The 22,244-nt window shown below is 37.5% G+C and overlaps 1 long non-coding RNA gene across 4 annotated transcripts in view; it reads left to right on the forward strand.

Moving 5' to 3' along the window:
• The first annotated feature begins 6,544 nt into the window (after positions 1-6,544).
• Positions 6,545-22,244, forward strand: part of LOC125662037 (uncharacterized) — a 35,650-nt gene continuing 19,950 nt past the window's right edge. Inside the window, exons 1-3 of one of the 4 annotated variants that reach the window (XR_008798067.1) lie at positions 6,546-6,835; positions 7,398-10,091; positions 11,479-11,654. This is a non-coding gene — a long non-coding RNA (uncharacterized LOC125662037). Of the gene's footprint in view, positions 10,092-11,478; positions 17,306-22,244 lie in introns of all 4 variants that reach the window. The other 3 variants (XR_008798068.1, XR_007365231.2, XR_008798066.1) reach the window with 3 other exon arrangements.

Genomic DNA, 22,244 nt, shown 5'->3' on the forward strand with positions numbered 1-22,244 from the left:
ACAGAAAGATCGTCCGATTATCATTTTTATCAACGAAAACAGCTTGTTTGTTTTATACTCAATCGATAATTTGTGCAGTCATATCAAGTCGTCAGCAGCTGTAGGTGAAGTACCACAAATTTAGACCTATCCTTAGCGCTCAGGGCCGTAAAAGTGAGGGTTATTTAACGTGCCAACGTCTACCGCGACACGGGACCTAGCTCGGTTTTCAAGGCCATATCCAAAATATCCGTTATTCTCGCTTCTAAATATCGAGCGTTTGGCCAAGGAGCAATCATTACCCAAGTTTACGTTTACATGGCCGCCATGGAAGAAGCGGGACTCGAACTTAAGACACTCGGAGCTACCGGTCTTAATCGAGAGGGAATGAATGATATCAAAATTGGTACCGTATAAGTTTTACATCAAGCGGAGATAATGATGATACATCTATATTGTGAGTGACGTTAAATAGAGATTTGTTTTTCTTCCGTGTTTCCAGAGAATTGCTTGTACCAGAAATTCAATCTCCTAGGATCTTGTGCGATTGCTTCGTTGAATATTGACTATTTGTTTAACGTCCCTCTCAAAAATATTTCTCTCATATGGAGACGTCACCACTACCGGTAAAGGGCTGTAAAATTTAGGCCTATGTTCGGCGCTTATGGTCATTGAGCAGGGAGGGATCTTTATCACACCTGCTGTGACACGGGACCTCAGTTTTTGTGGTCTCATCCGAAGGACCGTCTCATTTAGTCGCCTCTTACGACAAGCAAGGGAGTACTGAGGACTTATTCTAATCCGAATCCCCTTGGGATTCTAGTGTGAATTTACACAAACTCCATTAGCTTCAGACGCGACAAACTGTACAGTATTGATATTTTTTCTGTTCACAATTGTCTCGTATACACATTTTAAAGAAACCCTGGTTCCAATGTCATACTGTGAAAATGAAGATATACCTGATTTGATTCTGTTTGCACAGTTAACAAACGATTACGACATTCCAACGCGACCGTCCCGCAGTAAATGGGGTTTCCGGTCTTGTCAAAACAAGTTATTTAAATTCCTGAGGAGAAGGTTTTTTAAATATGTCAATGATGTCCCGATTAAGCTTGGTTTTTATATCTGTTCTTCACGCAGTCTTTGATCTAAGTCCAATCACTGCGTTCTTGATTCACCAGTTCGTCTCTCCAATTCTGATATAACTCGGGGAGCCTGCTGACGTGAACGGCTGAACGCTATAGCGATCATCCGCATTATTCCGGATAATCACATCGAGGCGAGAGCGTAATTACAGAAACAATCGAACGTACATATACTCGACACGAGACTAACAGATATTGAGATGAGGTTATGACTTATGGGGTTGCATCCAACCTTTTTATTTGTTGAAAAAAGAAACCATTCCTGTAATTTTCTTTGGGCAAAAAATTACCATCTTGGATCACAACCCCATGTTTCATTCGAAATGTTTTGGATCCACCACTATCTGACACTGATGTATCGATAGAAACTCGATCCAAGACAGTGAGATGTTTCACTATGTCTAGAGTGATTCGGTACCTCATGTGTAGAACCTCACTCAAACGACAGTGACATTTACGTATACAGTCTAGATCTTTCAGACGTTTGTTTATACTCCCCAGAAACGAAATACACGAACGTTTGGATGATCGTGACCATTACGACTAATGCTGAGTGTTTGACGAAAGAGACCTCACTTTTTATTCGAACTAATCGGACGAAGATCGGATTAGTGAAATTACGACCCCTACCGCTCTAGTTCACGATTCTTCATTTCGACCTGTCTCAGTAAGCACAGGAGTCTGACGTTTTATCAATTTTTTAAAAAATAAAATAAAAATCCAGAAAAAGGTTATCCAATCCGGATAAAAATATACACCGTCTTCTATTAAAATAGTATTTTAATAGAAGACGGTGTATATTTTTATTCTATTAAACTAATGTATTTTAATAGAAGACTGTGTATATTTTTTTCCGGATTGGTTAATTCTTTTCCGGAGTTTTATTCTAATTCAATTGATAAAATTTCAGACTCCTGTGCAGTAAGTCTGCTTCGTGATCGGGAAGTCGTTATTTCGAATCCCGCTCGTGTCATGGCCGCGTCATTACACGCAGGTACAAGTGATTGCTCCTTTGCCAAACGCTCGGCATTTATAAGTGAGAATCGCGGGTACGCATGTATCTCTGCCCGTGATCAATCAATGCTGGTGAGGATTTAGCATGTCCACGTGGTGAACTCCATGTCAAGATCACGGCTTTGTGACTGATAAAGGCGATCTTTGAAGCGATTGAATTCTTGTTTGTTTGTTTATTTTTCTATCCTTCTTTGAAAATTGCAACATCACCAGCTATAGACCTGTGGGTAGACCTCTGCAGACATTCTCTCACCAGAGGGCGCGTTACGCAAGAGGAGCGCACGGAACTCTGGGTAGAGAATGACAGTGAAGATTCTGCATCGTGTCAACGCCTACCGTAGGTCTCATCCGAAATAACCGGAAATCACACCTCAAAATACCGAGCATCGGGCAAACGAGCCGTCATTATCGTCTTAAGTGTGACGCGTTCAGGGTATGAGCAGGGCTCGAACCTACGACCTGCTGATCATGAAATGAAGGCTGTAACCACTGAACCACTACGACTGATCTTAGGCACGCTCAAGAGCGTAGTGTTTCACCAGGCACGTAGAACCAGGGGGAGGGGTTTGTCCCTTTCAAGGACCTTAATATTCCGTTATGCATTTCATACAAAGTAAGTTATTTCCACTTACAAAATCCGAAATATAAGCTGTTGAAGTGATGAATTAAATCCATGTATGAAAGGTCGAACACCCCACCCCCTCCTCCTTTAGGATTTTTTTTATAAATATGTTTTATGGTTATAAAATACATATTTGATCTATGTTTGTATATCCTTAAGTGTTTTGAGTTGTCTTTTTTCGTGTTTTTATCTCGTCAAGAATTTTACATAAATTGTGAAGAGAACCCACCCCCCCTCTCTCGATGCCTGTGTCTGTACACAGACACCTCCCGTGACAGATAACTTTTGGAACTTTGAAAATTCCACAACTGTTTTCACTCAACGCAAATTTTGCTTTGATTGTCATTATCATGGCAACGTTATTGTTATAGCGTGACATCACTGTGGTGTCAACCAATCAGAAAGCATGATGGAATACAAGTATTTTTACAAACTGTTAATTGCCGTGTTTTAGGTAATTGATATGCCCTGCATAATGTTAGATATTGACTATTTTTCGCTCATGAAAACCCCATGAATATTCACACACATTCTTTTCGTGATTGTGATACATAATTTATTAACGATTAATCCATGCAGGAAATTTCAAATAGTATTGTACTAAATTTCACGTGTTATCCACTTTACAGAATTCTATAGTAAATTAAACCCTATCGACAACAGCCCCCCCCCCCCCCCCCCCCCCCCCCGGTATTCTATTTCTTCCGCAAACTTCAACATGCTAATTCATTGGATGAATCATGGAAACTACACGAAAAGACATAAAATTATCTCCAGATTTAATCTATCCCCCAACAATGGCGGTAATTCTGAAGCACTTTAAATTCCCTTTAAATTCTCATTTGATTGATTTCTTATCAATAAATTGCTTTCCATTTAAACTTTATCAGTTGTGTTTTCATAATGGACAATTTGATTTTAACGATACGGAATACACGGAATTCTCTTATTTTTACAGTGAGACTGCTTTATTCAACGGTGGGAATTCTTTTCAGATTTACATCCCCCCTCCCATAAAGTTTCCAATTGAACGTAAATTTCTCGCCATTGCTTCAATTCATAACCTGTTTGGGATTTAAAATGATACAAATCAAACAATATTGGGGGTTAATCTCGCCACCCTATGATCTATACCATTATCCAGTTTAACCCACGAGATTGTTTTACGAGACCAAATTAAGTGCATTATCTAGGAGATAAGTGGATATAATAATATATTTTTCTAATCGGACGTAACAACACCCGGGTACCAGCATAGACCCCCCCCCCTTTAATTGTCCAAAATGAACCAAATGTTTTATACTGTTTCTGTTGTATTTCTCTTTCTTTCTTTCTTTCTATCTATCTTTCTTTCCTTTGGATTAATTAGGAGGAAGAAGGAAGACGGAAGAAAAACAATCAATACAACACGCACGTGCTAACGGCATGAATGACTTTCTGGACAAATCCACACCTGCCCATTTCTAATTAACCAATCTCTGACGTCATTACGCCTAATGAAAGGCTCGGCAAATTAGATATTCTATATCCTATGCAGTACTGTAATCACAGTGATAGTACAGCGATGTGATTATAAGAGGTGCTGTCTGTGTATAGTACATGTATTACCCAACCCCTGATAATTTTCGAATAAAATGCCGGCTAATGATTGGTTTACATCAGTCACGTGAGGGAAGGGTAATACTAACACCCTGTGACTTAATTTTTGAAAGTACATGAGGATATGAACTGCGTCGCTTCACTTCGACACTTTGTCTATGACTACCATACTACGTGTATATCAAGCCATGTCACAACATATCTTATCACATGAAAGGTGGAGATAACGAACAGTGATCAATCTCACAATTTAACTCATGTAAGGAATATGAAATAGAGAGCGTTGGGCAAACAGGGACCCCTGGACATGCCAGAGATGGGATCAGGGGCCTAGGAGGCGTAAGAATCCCCTGTCGACCGGTCACTTCCGCCGCGAGCCCTATGGCTTGATCAGGTAAACAGAGTAATCCGTAGTGAAAATCAGTGTGCTAAGAAACGGCCTAACAAAAGTTATGAAACACGTCAGACCGCATTTGACCCAATGATAGGTTGTATTGGCAAACTAGATCATTATAACGACCATAGAATTTGCGAAATGCTGACTTTGAACACTATATCACAAACACGGTATAACATACCATACCATATATACCATGTCCTATTACAGCATTTCACACCATCATATAATATCATAACGCACCAAACAATGCCGTGTTTAACCAAACCATTCCGACATACGGTATTACCGCTCCGTACCAAATAGTCATTTTAAGGTATTCAATGTTCAAACGGTTTGTTTTCTTTCTTCAATTGCAACGTTTATTGTTTCCTTTTTATCAATCATACCTTTGTACTTGACCTTTGTATTGTTTCCTTTTTATCAATCATACCTTTGTACTTGACCTTTGTATTGTTTCCTTTTTATCAATCATACCTTTGTACTTGACCTTTGTATTGTTTCCTTTTTATCAATCATACCTTTGTACTTGACCTTTGTATTGTTTCCTTTTTATCAATCATACCTTTGTACTTGACCTTTGTATTGTTTCCTTTTTATCAATCATACCTTTGTACTTGACCTTTGTATTGTTTCCTTTTTATCAATCATACCTTTGTACTTGACCTTTGTATATGGGAGAGGGCCTAAATAGGCTTTGCCTGTTGCCCAAGCCTGTTGAGTTTCTCAATAAAATATGTTTAAATTAAAATTAACGTTTATTTTCATATTGATATATACACTTTTATGTATGAATAAATTATTAGAAACATGACTATATGACAAACATATGTAGATCATTGATGTCATATCTAATATCGCAATATTAAATAATCATCGTGGCCTATGTATATATATCTTGTGTCATATTCAGAGAGAGAGAGAGAGAGAGAGAGAGAGAGAGAGAGAGAGAGAATTTAAGATCAGGAATAATGTAGGACCATTTATTCCAGTTGGTCAATAATTTTATTAGTTTTTATATGCAATTTATTTTAAGGCTAGTAACATGCATACTCTGTATTTCATATACCAGACCTTGCATAAATGAGTTATTATATAAACATCATATTTCATATCTGATAAATGGATTGTGTGATTTTAGTAATCATGGTATCATTTTGAAGGATTGATAAAATAGAATGATCTACCGTAGGCATTTACAATTTTTTATTTTTACTGCTTGATTTAGTTCACTTTGAATTTTATATTGAAGGAGCGTGTTTTATTGAAATATCTTTAAAAGAAATTGTGTTTGCATACACGTATCTTGGTAAAACGTTAGATAAACTATCTCTTTATAAAGATATAAAGGAAAATTATTCATTTACCGCAGATATCTTTAGAAAATTGATTTTTTTTTTGGTTGTAAATTTTTATAAAGGGCAGATAACTCTTTCGAAAAGTTTCAAGTGCATAAAGATCAGTTTTTAATCATTTACTGATCATGTGAATTTGATCTACTTCACTTTCATCATTATCTTAAAACTATAAACATCCTTTGATTCAAATCATTCAATATTGTTTAATAAACTTTCGTTGGGCAAGGAATACTTTCTTGTTAGACTTGAAGCACTGAATATAATTCCTAAGTTCAAATCTGAAGTCAGTGAATTATCTAAATCACGCCATTGTTCCGCATCGCTTTTGTATGCAAATAAGATCAATTTCCCCCCTAATTTTCCGCATTGTGTGGCCTAGCGGGGTCAGAGACATCATTGATTGCATTGTCTACACACACACACACACACACACAACACACACACACACACAAGTGATCGCATTCAACTGCCCGGTTTTACTCGCTACACAAGTGATTACGTAGAAGAGTCCTCCACGAGCACTTTACCACTTAATACTGAATGAATTCAGTCGATCCTGTCCATATATGGAGTTAATCAGGGCATGACGCATCAATTTCTTTCGCTGAATGCAGCAGACACGACGCGGGTTGACCTAGATAATCAGGATCCCCATCTGTCCAGGATAGAAGCGCACTAGGACCCTCCCCTCTCTAAACCACATACTCTTTGTCGACAGGTAAGGCTATGAATTTATTGACAAAACTCCCAATTAATACATTTGTCAACAGGACTTTTAAAACAAAGAATTATTTCCTTTTCTATCATAAATTGCAAGCTTGTTTCTTTTTCCCCCCTTAACACTGACGAGAAATTGTGTCGGCCGGACGGATTCGAGATTTAGCCTATGTTTTAAGGTTCATTATTTTATCCTATGTTTAAAGGTTCATTGAGATAACTGCATTAGGATAGATTATCTCTGAATCAACTTAAAATGATACGATGTACTCTATAAATATAGTATTTTATCTATATTGAAACCTATATACGTGTACGTTGTAACGTGGTATCTTTTAAGCCCGGCGGGCGGATCCGAGACGGATTTTTCGAATTAGAAAATAGTAATATAGTTAATTTAAATATCAAGAAAAAATAAGTTTAATATGTATGTGAAATATTAATATCTTGTTTTTACAAAAACAATAAAAGGCATTTTATCAGTACACAACAGACATAATTTAAAAGTTCGAGATTTTTGCATTATCTTCTTTTTTTAATCATTATTATTAATTCCTTTTTAGAATGATAGAAACCTTGCGAACGTGGTTCAAATAGAAAAGTCTGAAAATAGTGAAGGGGGTGTGATCACTGTTATTGTACGTCTTCTTAATTAATTTTTTTTTTTATTCTCCTCCCTCTATATTTACTTAATATGCATGTTTGTGTGTATGTGTTTAATGAGTTGTTCATTGTATGTAAATTCATATAACTCTGTGCTTTGTCCGGTTTCTCTAAGATAAAGGGTGGCACGAAAATCTAGGAAGATCTTTTGACTATTTCATACCAAAGAATGTTCATAATAACCCATTTCCGATCATTCAGGGCTATCAAGATAAAATCGCTCGGACAACAATCGATTCTTGTTTGCTTTTCCACCCTTGGTAATATTTGGTCCAGTATTTATAGAAATTCAACTTTTGATTTATCATTACAATCTCAGAAGTCTCTCTTATTTCTAAACTTCTATTTTTCTAGAACTAGTAAAACGAAATTAAATGACTAACGCAAGATTAAAGTTGTATTATTCCATTTAGAATTGAACAAAAATCAGAATCAAATCAGTTAAATGATATCAGAGATCGCACTTACAATTTTGTCGTAAGATCAGGTTTGTATCGGTTAATGCGTGTTGGTCTGTCAGACCGCTAGAATGTCTAACCTTTTGGTTGATTAACTGATTTTATTAATAACATAGAAAAATTTATTTTCCAAAATTGTTTTCTTTGCGCTCGATATATTTTTTATTCCAGATTCCAAAATGGCGTTTTTATCACGAGCAGTCCACTACTGGTAGACCTAAAAACAAAACACATGAATTTAGGGGGGAAAAGTAGCTGTCGACTTAGATGTTCAAGCACGGCACTTTTACTTTAAGAACATTAATCAAAGTCCACTGAGTTAGTATGTAAATAGGTCATCGACTCCTCACGTGAGGATGAGCGTATTGATGTTTTGTATCGTCATTGGATAAATGGAATCCTTGAAAAATAGGGCCCAATAAAAAAAAAAAAAAAACACCCAGAAACTCCAATTAGGAAAAACATTAAAGGGACGTAACTGGTATGAAGCGGTGACTCAAAGCAATTGAATATGTATAGGAAAGGGTTTGATAGGAAAAAAATCCTTGTTAATAAACGATCTCAATTCATTGCTGTATTACAGAGATAAAGCTTATAGGAGATTAGTTCTGGGTTTTTTTTTAAACTGGTTGCTTGGTTGCAATAATTCTGACATAGGTGTATTTATCGCATTCCTAATAATGTTTTTTTTTTATTTTGTCCGTAATATATCGAATTTTCAATTAATTTGTTGTGAATACATCACTATTGTTTTAAGGAAATTTAGCCAATAATTCACAAAAGAAAAAAATCCGAACATATTGTAGGCGTATGAATACATTGTTCATTACCAGTCACAAGAAATATCAAAATGGAAGTTAATTTAAAAAGTCAAATTTCCCTGATAGGTGGACAGAAACCAATGGTACTAGCAGACCAGCAATGGTGGTTAAGCCCGGGCCGCTTGTGTTAATGAACATATGACGTACGGTGCAGTACTGATGGAGACTGCCGCTGTTTAAAGTGTTCAGAATTCAGAAGTATGTTCGATGTTTGTGCTTGGATGTTAAATACCGTGTGTAGTTTGCATTCCATGAGTCTACTACACAAAATAGTACACAATGTAACGGCCTAGTGTGGGTCGTAATTGGACGTACACTTATCGAGTATATTGTTTTAGTTCCTGTGAGGCAAATGTGGAGGTCACGTGACTTCCGGTCGCTCTCTGATTGGTCATTGACACTGTTAATCACATGGACGTTTTGAATAACCAGGAAGATTTTTGGTTCCTCTGATAACTAGATGGTTTGATTTCCTCCCCTATGCTGTAATTCAGTATAATATATCTTCGATTTTCTGCCTACACATGACGGGCCGCTGAATATGGTTAGTATTTGATGGGGGGAAAATAATTCTTTGCATACTGGTCCTTAGAGAGCACTGCGAATGTCAGACAACGATGTGATAATTGTCCGAATTACTGGCATCCTTAGCGCGTTGTATTTGCATAATTATGAATATAGATTCTTAAATCTAAAGAGCTTAGGCGTCATAATTGTGCAAAGTCATATTTTAGAAATAATTGGTGTCGAAAATATACGATTGAATTGCCTCAGTTTGGTTGAAATGATTCAGTTTCTTTATTTCCGTGAGCCATGTGGCTCATTGGATTCACAAACACATATGTATACACAGACAGTACAGTAAATATAAAGATACAATATATAATGAAATATGGTATACTTTGGTATTTGGTTAATGCCAACAAAACAGTCACATGTATATATATCAAGAATTTGCATGTAAATCATCAGAAAGCGTGTTAATTTCTGGAGACGTTGATTTTAAGTAAAATATATCTTAGCAAAAAGAAAAATGAAAAATACAATTACAACTCCTCTTAAACAGCAAGGGAGCTAAGACAAGCGGAAGTTGTTCGGTCACGTGGTATGCTGTAATATATGATACTTCCTGTTAGACAAATAATTACAAAGGAGTGCGCAAAATGGTGTTTCCGGTAGAGCAATCTCTGGGTACTTGACTTGACTTGTGGGATGTTGTCCCTGTGAAAGCAGCTAAAGAAATGAAGGCAAACATGAGCTAAGTACTAATGTGACTCCGGGGACGCACGGTGCTACATTTAAACCTCGATTTTCTGTGAGTACCGTTAACTGTATTCCATCGACACCCGTTCTGTAGGCATTCGTTCTCGAAATAATTCAGACAGGAAAAAAAAACCAACATTGTACGTGCATATACCAGGGGTGTGACAAATTCCGACATATTTTAAACATAATTGTATGGGGGAATATTCTAACTTAGAAATAAGCAAGTATGTATTTTACACACGATTACTTGTTGATGTTTTGTGATCATAGCTAGGTTGTTCTTCTCATGTTTGATTTTACCAGAAGAATTGTGCTGCCAGGAAGTCATTAATCTATTGTGAGGATTTGTACATTGAAACGGAGTCTGATTTATATCGTAAAAAATACATCCGCGTGTGTACAGATTATCACTTACCTAAGGGGAGTGGCATTACACAGCAGACTCCGGAAGTACATTTTCGTAAGACAGCGTTTTGTTATCTCCTTTTCTAGAGAGTTCTGATCACAAATTCAACATACTAAAGCGAATGTAACTGAAGGCGTTTAAATATAGAAATTTTACTGAATGAGATGTGTTGCTGTGCTTGATGGGAAATTAATCATTGTGTGGTACATGTATGATCAGGCTAAATGTAGTTTTGAAAAGTCCCATTAATGGCGCAGGTTACAGCCACATATACTTCCGAATATGGCATTGTGGGAAATGGATAGGCAAAGACAGTGTGCAATTCAAGTTTACCTGTTTGATTGGGTGGAAGTGAATGTTAAACATAAATTATCATGAAAGGTGAAGATAACGAACAGTGATCAATCTCGTAACTACTATAAGCAATACATAATTGAGGGTTGGGCAAACACGGACCCCTGGACACACCAGAGGTGGAATGTTATGGGTTAACTGTCAGTAAATGCACAATTAGAACGCGATAGTACGAATATGATGAGAGTGGACTAGATTTAGGGCGCTGAGATGGCAATCTAACAAATATTTTATGAAAGGAAATCAAACTTTACAGATATCAACAACATACGTTTATTATTTGTAAGTAAAAATTTCCTTTACACCAGCAATCTTCTTCCTGATAACGCTATCTGTTCATGTCAAACAACAGAAACTTAATGTCGCTGATTTAACTTTACAAAGAACAAATTATGTATTCATTCGCATGATGTTAATAACTCTATACGAATCAACGGGGGGCACTTTTAATGGATCTGGAATATAATCCACTTAAGAAGACATCGATCAAGATCAGCTTTGCTCTGTTACAAGAACTTGACTTCATCCCGTGTAAGGACATCCGGTCACCGATATGTCCAGTGTTGTGAACCATCTCTCTCTGTGAATATCAAATCCAAAACGCTCCCTTGACTCAGACAAAGTGCACTTTCATGAACTGTATTGATTTTCCCCTTTTCTCTCTTCTCTTGCACAGGATGCAGACAAAATTATGATAAAATCCTCGCCTCACGTCGTGAATGGCAGGCCCAAATCCAAGAGCCGATTCTTCTGTGTAATCCGCCATTAGAGGCCCGTCCCGGACACATGGCCCACTAATCATGATTTCCTGTGGAATTTAGTGTCACTGTTTAAAGTCACTGATGTTCAATCGTGAGTATCCGAATATATATAATACTCTTTTTTGTAATTGTATCTTATGATTAAGATGGAGGTTTTTAGAAAGTGACGTCATAATTGCCTCCCTCTATGATATAAATGACTTTTTTGTAAATTATTGTTAATCAAGACATGAAGGTCTTTCATAAACTCCCAGATGATATTTCAATGAGGAAAAAAAGGGAAATTTGGTTTCGGATTTTAGATCCTCTTCATCCTTACTAATCGGGAAGACATACCAGGGGCATACCATGATTGAGAAACTCAAACCCTGTCCAAATGTCGGGGGGGGGGGGGGGGGGGGGGGGGGTCGCAGCTATAACAGATAATTACGACAAAATAATTGAAGGCTCAGGTATAAAACGAGTTATGAGGGAAATTGTCTTTATTCCCTCATATGTTTCTGTTTTTGTCTTCTTCACACCCGCTCATTCTACTCACATTTAGACTTCTAAAACGTATTGGAAGAATTCATGTTAATTAATAGCAGGGACGAATGAAAAGAGTGTTCTTATTGATCGGGTTCAAGCCGTCTTCCAGTAAACTGACAGTTACACGTGTTTGGATTTGCGTGTTTTATGTACAGATCTCCTCATTACAATATGGAAATCAGTCCTTAGTGCAGGCAATTCTCATTGTTTGATCCTATCCGAGTTCTATTACAATACTTCGATCGAAGGGGGATATTGCGCCGGCCGCAGTGCTCAAGAATGATGAAGATCAACAGAAATAAAAACCGCTTGTAAAAATGACTCTATTGGAGGAATTTTATTACAAACCACTTTCCCCCTTCTAGAGAGTTATGTTAATTTGGTTATATCGCCCTTGTGTCAAAGTGAGATCCAGACTCCGCTTTTGCCTCGGGATCGATATTCCAAGCGTCTGTTTCTGTCGGGTTTTATATCTCGCGGTAATTTACATTGCGTGCCAGCAGAAGGGCTCTTGGCCTGTAATAGTCGTCCCTGCGGTGTAGTTTGAGCCTTTCTTTGGCGCCAGTAAGATGGCGGTGGGAGAGGGCTTTTAGATCATGACAGAGTCTGGATACTGTAATTGTTTTATGCGTAGGAATTAGTGGAGTTAGCATCAACCGATCGATTGGTGATCGGGTTTCGTCTGCGATATCCTTCCGCGGGATTATAGGACGGACTGCACCTGATAATGACGGGTGATTAACGTTTAACGACCGGCGTACGGCATTCAAACATCTTACATCACGCAGCACTTATCCGCCATTTATTCACCAACCTATGGTAACAAAAGAACAACTTCCGGAACTTGTTTTAGTCAAAATGTTTTCTTCTTGGCAATGTAATTGTTGTCTGTGACCAGCTTTATGGATTGGCAAATCTAGGTTTCATCCATCAGCGATATTCGAACAGACTACTAGTCTATCTCAGTATAATACAGACACATCACCAGTCTATCTCAGTGTAATAGAGACACACAACCAGTCTATCTCAGTATAATACAGACACATCACCAGTCTATCTCAGTATAATACAGACACACCACCAGTCTATCTCAGTATAATACAGACACATCACCAGTCTATCTCAGTATAATACAGACACACAACCAGTCTATCTCAGTATAATACAGACACACCACCAGTCTATCTCAGTATAATACAGACACACCACCAGTCTATCTCAGTATAATACAGACACATCACCAGTCTATCTCAGTATAATACAGACACATCACCAGTCTATCTCAGTGTAATAGAGACACACAACCAGTCTATCTCAGTATAATACAGACACATCACCAGTCTATCTCAGTGTAATAGAGACACACAACCAGTCTATCTCAGTATAATACAGACACATCACCAGTCTATCTCAGTGTAATACAGACACACCACCAGTCTATCTCAGTATAATACAGACACATCACCAGTCTATCTCAGTGTAATACAGACACATCACCAGTCTATCTCAGTATAATACAGACACATCACCAGTCTATCTCAGTATAATACAGACACACCACCAGTCTATCTCAGTATAATACAGACACATCACCAGTCTATCTCAGTATAATACAGACACACCACCAGTCTATCTCAGTGTAATACAGACACACCACCAGTCTATCTCAGTATAATACAGACACATCACCAGTCTATCTCAGTGTAATACAGACACACCACCAGTCTATCTCAGTATAATACAGACACATCACCAGTCTATCTCAGTGTAATACAGACACATCACCAGTCTATCTCAGTATAATACAGACACACCACCAGTCTATCTCAGTATAATACAGACACACCACCAGTCTATCTCAGTATAATACAGACACATCACCAGTCTATCTCAGTATAATACAGACACACCACCAGTCTATCTCAGTGTAATACAGACACACCACCAGTCTATCTCAGTGTAATAGAGAGAGCACTAGTCCACTACAACATTTAGGACGTGTTATACACTACAAGATGCATTTACTTTAGACACATAGTCATCGTGATCTCAATGACGTACATACTTAAAATTCATTTCACTTCTGAATTGAGTCACTAGGTGATGATGATAATACATGTATATCAGAATGTCAAACTTCTTGTCTCATAATTATATACTGTTATAGGAATTTTAAGAAGTTGAAATAGATTGCATCTAACGTTTTCATTCATTTTGATTCAGAGAGAGAGAGAGAGAGAGAGATGGTTATTATCTTCAGGATGATTGTCAATGAGTATCTGTACTATGGTATCTAGAAATTCGATTGTACAATCACTCATAAGAGACAAAGAGACAACCGGAAATTAACACTATAGTTTCCAGTCGTAGGTGAACAAGATCGCTGTACCGGAATATCAGCGCGCCTTGTATCCGGGATTTCCGCGCTATTTTCATTTTTGCGATGCAAGTTTTTTTTTTTTTTTTAAATTATTCCTACGCGAGAGATTGGTATCGTACCAATAAATACAGGTCACTGAATCTATTGTGAGAACTAAAATTTCATGGGTTTGTAGTCTGGTGAAAAGAAGATATTTGGAAATAAAACCGGATGTACATTCTCTGTTGAAGAGCACACCCGACGTCTAACCAATAACTAATACCTGTGAATACGAAACTAACACTCCGGTACGAAAATAAAGCTGGTTTTATGATGCGGAAAAATAGTATACAAAGCCATATTTAATGCACATGTGTAGAATGTTGGAATGCAAGGTATCTAACTTTTATTTTCAGTGTAAATTGAGTTGATTTTCAAGGGCTACATGTATGATCGACACGTCTTTTTCATTTTTCTGATCGAAGAAATCCCTATCGTTTACATTACGTCAGCTACGTGATTTTGAATGAGTTTTCGAATGATCTCTGAAAGACGACACTATCATTTTAAATTTGATTTCAACAATCACAAGGAGTACGTACATGTATATAAGTGTATTGCCATTCTAGTGTACATGTATAACAATGAAGTCATACTCTCTGTGTGTGACGTGTGTAGACAAAAAAAAAAAAAAAGCCACGAGACCATGGAATGTATTACAACAGCTGATTGTCCGTGTGCCGCTCTCTGTCGTCCTGTATAAGGCATTTTGAGTCGATGGTTTGATCAGCGTTAGTATGTATAGATAACTCCGTGCCTTCCATTAAACAACAAACGCTAGCATTATACTCATAGCATGAGATATTATCAGATGGAAAGTCAATAGATAAACACGATAACTCCAAAAACATTCCAATATATTGACTGATCTCCAGATATATTGACTGATCTCCAGATATGGTATGTTACAGTGTTGCGTAACAAATGTGATACGCAGTCTTGTGCTGGAATTAATTTCTCAGCTTCCCAGACATTTAGTTCTAATCAAATTCAGGCCGCATTATTTCCCCGATTTGCCTTCCAGTCGATATAAACGGGGGGAAAATAAACTATTTCATTTCGCAGTTATTCTAGCCTTATGATAGAAGTTGGATGTGTAATTTAATGGGGGGACATTTCATATTTTTTCAGGAGGTTCGTATTCCATGTGCAATGAGTTCAAATCACTAGACATTACAATCAATCGTTCTCATGAACTCCCAGACATTACAATCAATCTTTCTCATGAACTCCCAGACATTACAATGAATCCCCTTGATGGTGAACCACCAAAAATTACACTGAATCCCCGTGAACCACCAGACATTACAATAAATCCCAATGAACCACCAGACATTACAATGAACCACCAGACATTACAATGACCATCATACATTACACTGAACCACAAGACAGACACTGAACCACCAGACATTACACTGAACCACCAGACATTACAATGACCATCATACATTACACTGAACCACAAGACATTACAATGAACCACCAGACATTGCAATGAACCACCGGACATTACACTGAACCACCAGACATTACACTGAACCACCAGACATTGCAATGAACCACAGGACATCACACTGAACCACCAGACATTACAATGAACCATCATACATTACACTGAACCACAAGACATTACAATGAACCACCAGACATTGCAATGAACCACCGGACATTACACTGAACCACCAGACATTACACTGAACCACCAGACATTGCAATGAACCATCGGACATTACACTGAACCACCAGACATTACACTGAACCACCAGACATTGCAATGAACCACCGGACATTACACTGAACCACCAGACATTACAATGAACCACCAGACATTACAATGAACCACCGGACATTACAATGAACCACCAGACATTGCAATGAACCACTGGACATTACACTGAACCACTGGACATTACAATGAACCATCAGACATTACACTGAACCACCAGACATTACAATGAATCGTCCTCATTTGTATTGCATCAACAGCATGGGTTATTTCATTCGAGTATTTTTTATGTTACGCCGATTTTGCGATATTTCTGTCATATTTCGGCGATAAACTGACTAAGCTGCATAGTCTAAATTCTGAAATTTTGGAGTCCATGCTGCGGCTCGTGAAGAATTACCCTGTGTTTTGTCACCATAGAGACACTCTTCGTTACAAGGGGGTCTGTCCTGAAACGGAACTGCCGATTAAAATATTTCAAAACGAGGCCATACATGTATCTGTATTTCATAGCTTTTCAAGCCCGACCTTTGCTAATCCCCTATTTACATAAGTAATCCACGTAGGTATGGACATGATAGGTATGCGTCAACAACTCCAGTTACATCTTGCACTAAAATATAGTATAAATGGAAGGAAGATACGTGTTTATAACGGAATTTTAAAACCAAACTCCGTCGGCAAACAGGGTCGCCGCATCACTCCCGGAGGGCATTGTTGATTCCGCGATAACAAAGAGGTCCCGCGGGAGGTCGGTATTATCAGTCTACCTGTATGTGCAGGTAGCCATAGGTGTTACATCATAAAATGCGAATCAAAGCCTCTATAATGTGATAAGCCCATTTACTGCCATTATCTTGTGATCTCGGGGTCCCGCCTCACTAACTCTCACAAATACTTGGAGTCAGCGAATTTAACTGCTAAAAAAGCGAATTAATAGCGTGATATATGATTCTACATGGCTAATTTCTGTGCCCTTGCATGAAGAAGTTCGTTGATGTCACTGTGAAGATCGAATTGCTGACAAAATGTTTTTTTAATGTTCCTAAACAGACATTTTCTATAGGTATGTTGAATTTTTTTTCCTGCTTATTTTTCACCCCTGCAGATGTCACTTCCCGATAATGTACATGCAATGAAAGTTGCAGTTTTCCAAACGATATTCTTTCAATGATGTAAAAAGTTATCTATTTTTATCTTTTGAATTGTACATACTGCACAGTAATACGAGGGGCGTGAAGGCGACCTGATCAGGTTTCTGAAGTGTTTCGTTAAACACTAACGAAAAGCTACAGACAGGAAAATAATTGTTGACCTGGGCATATAATCTGACTTTAGAATATTTTACGGAAGAATTTACACAATGTCGCATACCGCACTTGACACGACCATTGTACTTGGATTAAATCTGACATGTGTAAGGGGGTAACTTTAGTTGGGTTATATAAATATATGGTGGGGATTTTCTCTTCTCCCCGCCTTGACCCCCCCACCTTCAGCGTTCATGTCTTCTCATCTTTACCTTATGTGCCCCCCCCCCCCCCCCCAATCCCCACCCTCTTTTCGAAGTCGTTGGTCGCATTATGAAAGACAGATCACATATATGTAACTTTCAATTTGAAGATTATATAAAAAGACACCTTTGTAATCTCTCTCTCTCTCTCTCTCTCTCTCTCTCTCTCTCTCTCTCTCTCTCTGTGTGTGTTTTCTCTCTCTGTGCAATCTGTCGTTCAGTCGTCAAGACGTCGGTTGTCTAACTGTAGTAATGTTAAGGAGAGAGCTTTCACAATAGTAGCTCTTCAGCACTACTGCAGGGATACTGGGCTGTCGTAACAGGGATCCTGGGTTCGATCCTCAGCCGTAATACCTCCCCCTGGTACTTGGCCTTCTCCAGCATTCCGCGAGTTTATAAAATATCTCCATGTATAACTGGGAATGACTTCATATATAGTGTACTTAAGAGGACAAATTTGTAGCTTACGTACACATCATGTGTCCCTGTTAAGGTATTCATAGGGAAATGAATGCTTAAGGAACTTCCGTATCAAAAAATCCCAACGCGTGAGACTGTTGGTGGACCGTTAAAAATCCCTGATCCACTCGATCCGAAAGCCCGCTTTATCACTCGCTCCTTATGAAAGTCATGAGAATCTATTGAGTGGGTGTATGAAATACAAAATATTGAATCATTACGCAACTAAACAGAAAGCGGTGTTTGTAAAACTGTCTATGAGAACAAACTCAACACCTGTACGGAAGTGATTTTGTCGTTTGAAAGTTAAAAGATTTTACTTTTCATGACGTGGGAGCGCTTCGGACCAATGCTTGACTAGGCCTTTTAGTGGTTTATTGGGGGTTCCTTCTAATACCACGCAGGGGGTCGATGTATGATCTATAAATCGCTCCTTATTCCCTCTGCATTCTTCTGGTTGCTGAAAATGAATTGCATAATTTGTTTGCCCTTTAAAATATGTCTCACCTTAGTTGAACAAAGAATAATGGAATAATGGTATCTTTTCCTCATAAAGAATGTTTGCAAATTTGTTTGTGGGGGTTGTTATTTTTAAATTACACGTGAAAAATGTTTTAAAGAGGTTATAAAACCCAACAAAGAAACGTTTCATAGAAAAGTAGAACAGCTAGATCAACAAATTTCTTTACCTCCAATTGAGTCAACTTTCCCTACCCCACATCATAATAATCATGATAAAAAAAAAAGTTTTATGGATAGGCCAGTCGACATATTTCTTTCCCAGAAAGAATGAAGTGATAAACATTCCATATTTTAAAAAAAGAATTTCATAGAAAAAACCCACCTCCCCCGACAACAAAAAGATATCTCGAATTCCTTCTTCAATATGTACCAGCTGGCAGACCCGTCTGAGCGCGACTTTAGGTGTGTGGTATTTAAGAGTGTCCGCCCTCAACAAAACCATACTAGCAGAATGTAGTCCGAAAAATCAGATATGACATAACAACAAATATTGACTTCTTTGCCACGGAAAACTACAGTTGTCAGACAATGATTTCGCCCTCTTCATTGCATCTCTACAAGCATGCCAGGTCAATAGCAGCACCCGTTACCATGGAAACCGTAGGAGAAATATGACTCAAACCACACACGTTGCTCTCTAGAGCCGGAATTAAGATTCCTCTCGACAATTGTACTGTGCGGTAAATTAGCTTCTGAACAATGGCCGGGAGATGTACGCAATCCACGGATAATGGATTATTGTTCTGTGCCAGTTCCATTAAAAAGTCTGAGACTTCCGAGGGCCCTCGGTGGAGACAGAACACAGCCCTTACTCAGAGTGTGTTGGCCTTCTCACTCGGGATGAAATTCCAATTGCTCCATGATGCTGTCTCTTCAACCGCAAATCTGCAGTATTCAGTTTCATTGTTTTAGTTTAGACTGCCATGACGAAGGATAACTCATTTCAATCTTTAACGTTTTACTTGATTTTAGATTTCTTTTATTATTACGTGTATTATTATTTTTAAAAACCACCTAAAATTAACCATTCCTAAATGTTATCTCCAGCCAAAATGATTTAAATCTTATTTCCTTCTCCAGACATTCCTATGTTAAATTCTGTTACTCTTTTTCTCTCTCTCGTTCATATTGACATTGCGAAATGGAAAGCTGAGGAACTGATTCTCTCTATATGTATAGCAATGTCTGGTAAACGTTTTTGAAACCCTCTCGTTGCTTCTGTAATAAATATGGCCTGTCCTTCTGTAATTCAGAAACAGAAAAGTGTTATCGTTGTTTTTAGTTTCTCAATGTCGGGGGTAGGGGATAGGAGGGCTGAAGTGTTGCATATATGTGGATAACACGTTATTTATTATACACAAAGTTTTAGATTTTGAAAATCAATATTTAGGGATATACAATACTCCACACTAAATAAGCACGTTTTCCAGCCTCTTTACAAGTTCTGTTGATCCAAGCATACACATTCGATTTTGTGTTTTTAAATTAAAGATCCCATTCGAACTTCCGTAAGTTTTTGTCTTTAAATTCTCCATCCCAAGATATGGTCTACTGGTAAAAGAGGTAGCACCAAAGCGTACTTAACTTACCGGTAAAAGAGGTAGCTCTAGAGCGTACTTAACTTACCGGTAAAAGAGGTAACTCTAAAGCGTACTTAACTTACTGGTAAAAGAGGTAATTCTAAAGCGTACTTATCATACCGGTGAAAGAGGTAGCTCTAAAGCGTACTTAACTTACCGGTAAAAGAGGTAACTCTAAAGCGTACTTAACTTACTGGTAAAAGAGGTAATTCTAAAGCGTAATTATCATACCGGTAAAAGAGGTAATTCTAAAGCGTAATTATCATACCGGTAAAAGAGGTAATTCTAAAGCGTAATTATCATACCGGTAAAAGAGGTAATTCTAAAGCGTACTTAACTTACTTTATTCATTCAATGTCAGATCTACATGTACTGATGGGGTACTTACAACATGTCAGATCTACATGTACTGATGGGGTACTTAACGACATGTCAGATCTACATGTACTGATGGGGTACTTACAACATGTCAGATCTACATTTACTGATGGGGTACTTACAACATGTCAGATCTACATGTATGTACAGCAATATACACAATGTGTGGGTTATGTATGTATATGTACAAGTAAATTCAGAGAATGGAGATGATTAGAGATTTAGATATAATGTAATCTTTGAATAATTCAGTCTTTTTAAAGAAAATATGTATAAATCAAAATATATTCACCTAATTTACAAAGTCTGTTTTCACATTTTGAATGCTTTAAAACTGGTACTAATTTGCACAGACTTATTTTTAAATTGTTATATTTTTTCAGATACTTTATTCAGTATTCAATTTCTTGCACATATGCACATGCTTTAAATTAAAGAAAGGTGTGTTTGCCTTACCTACATCTTTTTGTAAGTTCGGTATTACAGATTAAAAGTAAAGGGGATGAATTTTTTTTAATTCTGAAACGCTTGACCAGTTGGAATGTGGGTGCAAAAGTGACATTCTTTCCCATGATTTTATGTTTTAAAAAAAAACACGCATACAATACAAAATAGTGATCGTTGATTAAAAATTCTGCATTCCATTGTATAGGCCCATATATGTAAATTCTCGTCTCGCTGGAAATGTAAATTTAGTTACCTACGAAACCATGCTGCATGACTGTTAAACGAAGTGATACACGCCCTCAGCCAAATATACCTAGGTAGATAATTTCACTTTGTAGAATTAGCAATTTTCACCTGTGGGAATGAAAACTGCGCTTGGATACAGAGGGTTAGATGGGGTATTTTTAACCGCTCTTTCTCTCTCTCCTATAGTTTTCCTTTCCTTAGTCGCTAAAATTTAGGGGTGGCCATTTAAATCTCAATACTAAGTGTTAGGGGTTTTTTAAATGTGATGTTTTTCTGTTAAACAGAAAATGACGGTCACTCTCTGATAATTTGAATGGTTTATTTCCGTCTTAGTAAAAACGACTAATAAATCACGTCCTGATCATTGTTATTAAGAATCGTGCATATCCATTTATCTGAGTTTTGTTTATCTTCTTGTCTGTTCAGTAATGTCTTTGTAATTAACAACTGTCATTAGTACGTGGTGATAATTAATTATAGAAGTCATTTACAGTCATACCTGTACAGTCTACACAGTACTGATACTAGGTTTGTTTTAGTAGAGTCTATGAGTCACTAATGGAGGTACATATGTTCTGATCGCCGATAGAACACGAAATACCGCGACCGTATACATCATCCGGATTCTGATCCTCCATCGCTCGGGGGTTTTATATTATATACTTCCTAAAAGTAATATTTCATTTCCAAAAATAATTATTTCATTTCCGTAGGAAAAGGAATCTCATTTCAAAACTTTAAAAAAGAAAGAAAAAAGCAAATCAGAGGCCTGTACCTTCTGCCAAGTTTGATGCTGATCATGCTCGAATCGGGTTCGTTGACCAATCTCAAGATTTTGTTGGCTTCAATCTTAGGCAAAG

This window comes from Ostrea edulis, chromosome 8, assembly GCF_947568905.1.
Source record: "Ostrea edulis chromosome 8, xbOstEdul1.1, whole genome shotgun sequence".
Taxonomy (NCBI): Eukaryota; Metazoa; Mollusca; class Bivalvia; order Ostreida; family Ostreidae; genus Ostrea; species Ostrea edulis.